Source organism: Hemibagrus wyckioides, linkage group LG02 (assembly GCF_019097595.1).
Source record: "Hemibagrus wyckioides isolate EC202008001 linkage group LG02, SWU_Hwy_1.0, whole genome shotgun sequence".
NCBI lineage: Eukaryota > Metazoa > Chordata > Actinopteri > Siluriformes > Bagridae > Hemibagrus > Hemibagrus wyckioides.
The window spans coordinates 14,741,062-14,747,061 of NC_080711.1; positions in this window are offsets into that span (position 1 = coordinate 14,741,062).

Below are 6,000 nucleotides of genomic sequence, written 5' to 3' on the forward strand. Positions count from 1 at the left end.
TTCTAGAACAAAACTATGAAATAACACACATGGACTTAAGTAATCCATATGTAATGACAAGAAAAAACAGTCAGTTGTTATTTTAAGACACGAAGGTCAGGTGTTCTGGAATAGTTCTTGCAAGAACAGTATTGTCAAGTGCATTTGCAAAACCCATCAAGCACCATGATGAAATTGGCTCACATGAAGACCATCCCAGTAAAGCAAGACCAAAACTGACCTCTGCTGCAGAGGAGAAGTTCATTTAGAGTTACCAGCCTCAGAAATCACCAATTAACAGCACCTCAGATTAGAGCCGTTATGAAGGCTTTACAGAGCATCAGTAGCAGACATATCTCAATATCAACTGTTCAAACGACATTATTGTGTATTTCGGACGCCTTCAGCATTGTTTTACAATGTAGAAAGAAATAAACATCAGGAAAGACCATGGAATTAGAAGGTGTGTCCAAACTTTTGACTGGTAGTGTATTCCAATTGAAATTTTATTTGTCACACATATACAATATACAGATAGTTATCTCTCAGTGTCGTTCCCAGGCCTGGATTAAATAAGATGGTTATGTCAGAAAGTTCATCTGGCATAAAACCTGTACCAAAATCAAATATTCGGATCAAAAGGCCATGCTGTGGCGACCCCAGACAGGAAACACACGAAAGAACAACAACTAATTGTATCATAGTGTACACATAGTCAGAGTTATCTCTAAATACTAAGCTTTTCTTATCTAGACATCTTTTAAAGTCAGCAATCATTTATGGATTTGCACATAATGTAATAAATTGTGTTGGAAACATTTACTCCCATCCCTGAAGACATTTCAATTAGTAATATGAAGAGCGAGATAAAGTCTTTTAGTCCCTACACAAGCACACACACACACACACACACACACACACTCCTTTTCCTTTAGTATAGCTTAATCATAGTGCAACTTATCTGGCTTGTTTGTACCAAACCCTGGGGAGTTTTAGAGGAGGAGATCTATTTATTTTCATTTTCAGCAGAACTAAACTGAAACATGTTCTGTACATCATCCTGTAAAATAAGCACCCACTGTCAGAATGAGAACAAAATTCTATACACTTAAAGAGCTAGATGATAATAATAATAATAATAATAATAATAATAATAATAATAATAATTAAAATTAAAATAATAATTGTTATTAAAATAATATTAATATTAATATAATAAATTAAAATAAGAAAAAAATAAAGAAAAAAAGCTGCAAAAATTTTATAGTAGTATACTATTACAGTGACTCCAGCTTTGGTGGTTTTATTGCCTTTTTGTTTTTCTCCAGAGAACAGGATTCTTCTTTTACACTACCAGTGAAGACATATGTACTGACTTTCTATGATGCATCTGACCTAAATCTGTGAAAAACTAGCACTATTCCGAGTTTACTTGATATTACTTTCATTTCTGCAAAATCCTGTAAAGAGTGATTATTAATAGTCCAAAAGTTTGACCAAAAGTTTGTGAACACCCGGTCGTCACTCCTATACGTGAGTTTTCCCCCAAACTCTTGCCACTAAGTCAGAAGCACAGAATTCTCTAGAATGGCTGTATGCTGTAGAATTAAGGTATCCCTTCAGTGGAAGAGGCTCAGACATGTTCCAGTATGACAACGCTCCTGTATTCATGAAGACATGGTTTGCCACCAAAGAACTCAAGTGTCCTGCACAGTGCTGACACCAACCCCAAAATGGGATGAACTAGAACTCTACAGCTCTTCACCGGACATCAGTACCTCACCTCACTAATGCTCTTGTGGCTGAATAAGCAGAAATCCCCACATAAACTCTAGTGGAAAGCCTTGCTATGAACAGTAGAGGTGATCATAACAGCAAAAGTCTGGAATGAGATGTTATATAAGCAAAGATTAATGTGATTTTCATCTATCCAAAAACTTGTAGTGAATATAGTTATTTTATCACTTAATAACTATATGTTCTGTGAATGCAGGGATGTGTGAATAAAAGCCAGGGGGATGTGTGCCAGTTGCCCGTAAATGTTGTTACTCTCAGTCACACTTGTTGGTACTGGAGCTCTTCCATCAGATCTTGGTGTTGTGTATAAACACTGTGCAAGTTCAGCTTGTTTCTTTTAGGAGAGTGCCAAAAATGCTGTATTAGAAATATAAATATATATATATATATATCCTTGATTTGCTTGCCTTTTTAGATAATGTGCTATTGTGAGGCAGAGGGCTTACTATCTCAGTTATATTTGCACCTAGTGATGTAATAAAAAATAGGAACTGCAGCAAGTGCTAATAGTAATTAATATAGCTAGGTTGGCATAGTGGCTTAGTGCTTAGCATGGTTTCCCCTCACCCCCAGGGTTGGTTGTTTGATTCCTCCCTGTGTGTGTGTGTGTGTGACTGTGAGTCTCCAGGGTTGATTGTTAGATTCCTGCCTCCGCCCTGTGTGTTGTATGTGTGTGTGTAGTATCCATATGTTTCAGGGACTTTCCCGTGGGTACTATGGTTTCCTCCCCCAGGCCAAAGACATTATATAGTATTATAGGCTGATCTTGTATCTTGCAGTGTATGCGATTGTGTCCTCTGATCCATCCAGGGTGTCCTCTGCCTTGTGCCCCGAGTCCCCTTGGATAGACTCCAGGCTTCCTGTGTCCGTGTGAAGAAAAGCTAGATGTTATCTAGCAAGCTACATACTGTAACTAGCTTGGTTTTTAATACATCTTTGTTTGGAGCACTTTTATCAACAACCAGAAACCAATGTACTTGCACCACTTGCTTTTAAGAAAGAAAAGATAGAAAATTAAACAGTTCAGTGGCAGTGTTGTTTTTACACCAGATGTCCTTCCTGTCACAACCCTCACAATTTTATCCGGGCTTGGGAACAGCACTGAGAGTTAACTCTTCAGTTTGCACCCTGCCCGGGAATCGAACCCAGGGTGTGGCAATGAGAGCTCAGGATCCTGCCGCTGGACTACCAGGAGGCCTGTAATAACCTCTGGATATTATTTAATTTTATTTGAGGGTATACCTTAATAAAATGGCATCCTGAGCCACCCAGATCTATGCTCATGAGCTGCCTGTGAGAACATGAATAGTCTTTAGTAAGGTCAAAGAAAACATTTACTCACTCATTTTCAGTAACTGCTTTATCCTGATCAGAGTCATAGTGGATCAGTAGCCTATGCGGGAAATGGAACACTGGGTGTGGGGCACTCTGGAAGGGACATAGACATTCACACACTCTTACCCAACAAGAATCAAGTTACTTTATACAGTCTTTATACCTACTGGGGAGAAAATAGAGAATAAGTGATCCAGGTTACAAGAAATATAGAAGAACTAGTCTCTTTTTATTTTAAATGCCAAACTGAATCTGAATGGGTGTGTTTTAAAATAAAGAGCCTGTACACACTGTGCTTAGAGAACAATGCAGAGTGAAATAGAGTTGGACGCATGACCACAGGACACAAAGTTCTGGGATAGCAAGAAATTCCTCAATGCATTACTAACACACCCTCCTTTTCCAATAATCTAGCTTAATCGTGTCGTAACTCATCTGACAGGGTTATTACCAGAAAATGAAATTATATAATAAAAGGGTTTTTTTTTTCAATCACTGCCCATCGGGAGTTGCAGAAGAGGAGGTGATTTTTGGGCTACACATAAGCTAAAACACCCTTCAACAAAACATTGCTACACATATCGTAAAAGCTTTGGCTTAGCTTCCATAAAATAATTACTTTTCATCATCAAACATCTCAGTGCTTGGCTTTGTTATGTTTGACCAGCATTGTAAATATTTTGGAAGATGTCCATCTCTGTTCATCAGTTGCCTAAAGGATTACTGTGTACAAGAGTGAAAGTATTGCTTTATAGACTATTAGCTTCAGCATTACGACTCTATAATACAGAACTATAAAAATGTCATAATCAGAAATACTAGATTCCATAAACTTTATTTTTTCCAGGAAGAGAAATAAAACTGATCCAGTCCCATAAACTATAATAAACTATCATGCAGTTCATTATAATATACAGCCAAGACTAGCTGTTCAGACCTCGAACCTTCATCTGTTTGAATGCTTTGATATGGCATGATACGAGCCGATTGCTAAATCACTAGTGTAAATATTTAACAATAAGTATTTATATAGCTTATTTAACAATAAGTTAAATAAGTTAAAGCTTATTTAACAATAAGTATATATATATATATATTCTCTCAATTTTAACATGCTAGTTGGAAAGAAAATTAATCAGTCTGTGGAAGCCAAACACACTGTAACCTACAAACGTTTATCCATAGTGTCCACACTTATAGTCATTGTAAAGCGATTAGTTTGAAAATATACGATCCAATTCGCTCAAATATATAAGTGACTATAATTTTTAGTGCAGTATGTGCCTGGTATTTCCTTTACAATTAATTTCTACCCAAAATCACCAATTGAAACAAATATTCTTAGAGGATTTGATTTTTTTTTTAAAAATTAAATAAATAAATAAATAAGAAAGATGTTATTTGAATAATTAAATAATTGAATAATAATATCTGAAATTATCTGCATCCCACAACAGTACATTTCATGTTAAAATATGGTTAAAAAATTTTCTATAATTTTGCTTAATAACAGCAACTGTTTTGGACCTGGATATTTTCTTTCCCTTTTAAACACATTTATAGCACAGTTTTTGCTGTATACTGACATTTAGAGTAACTAAGATGATAGATCAGAGACATCTGATTTACATCTCGTGGTGGTCCAGCAGCGGAATCCCACTCTCTTACTGGCATTGCCTGGGTTTGAGTTAATTCTTAGTGCCAGTCCCAAGCCCAGATCAAATGGGATGGTTGCATCAGGAAGGGCATCTGGCGTAAAACCTGAACCAGATGATTCACTGTGGCGACCCTGATCAGGGAGCAGCGAAAGAACCACAACAACATTTACTGATATTTACATCTATATATGTACAATTTAGAACATGTCACCTTTTGTGAAAGACCTCCCAATTTATACACTATATTGCCAAAAGTTTTGGGACACCCCTCCAAATCAGTGAATTCAAGTGTTGTTTTTCAGAGATTGGGTTTGGCCCCTTAGTTCCAGTGAAAGGAACTCTTAATGTTTCAGCATACCAAGACATATTGGACAATTTCATGCTCCCAACTTTGTGTGAACAGTTTGGGAATGGACGCTTTTTGTTCCAACATGACTGCACTAATAAAGAGCTCCATAAAGACATGGATGAGTGAGTTTGGTGTGGAGGAACTTGACTGACCTGCACAGAATCCTGACCTCAACCTGATAGAAGATCTTTGGGATGAATTAGAGCGGAGACTGTGAGCCAGACCCTTCTCATCAGTGCCTGACCTCAGAAATGCACTTCTAGAGGAATGGTCAAAAATTCCCATAAACACACTCCTAAACCTTGTGAAAACCTTCCCAGAATAGTTGAAGCGGGCTCCAACTCCATAATGAATTCATGTGCATGTAAAGGCAGACGTCCCAGTGTTGGCCTGGCTTGCAGTCCCTGCTCTAATTCATCCCAAAGGTGTTTTATTAGGTTGAGGTCAGGACTCTCTGTAGGCCAGTCACGTTCCTCCACACCAAACTTGTTCATCATGTTGGAACAGGAAGGGGTCCTCCCCAAGCTGTTCCCACAAACTTGAGAGCATGCCATTGTCCAAAATGTCTTGGTATGCAGAAGCATTAAGTGTTTTTTTTCACTGGAACTAAGGTGCCAAGCCCAACCCCTGAAAAACAACACCTGAATTCAGTGATTTGGATGGGGTGTCCCTAAACTTTTGGCAATATAGTGTATGTGAGTTATTTGAAAAGTCATTCTTAAAGGAAATAACACTTGCTTGCAATAACTGATTCAGACTGGAAATCACCATATTGTTGTATTCTCCTTCTGTAATACTTGTCCAGGCGTGTACCACAGCTTCTTTCAGTTGTTGTTTGTTTTATGGGGTTTCTCCCTTCAGTCTTCTCTTCAAGAGGTAAAA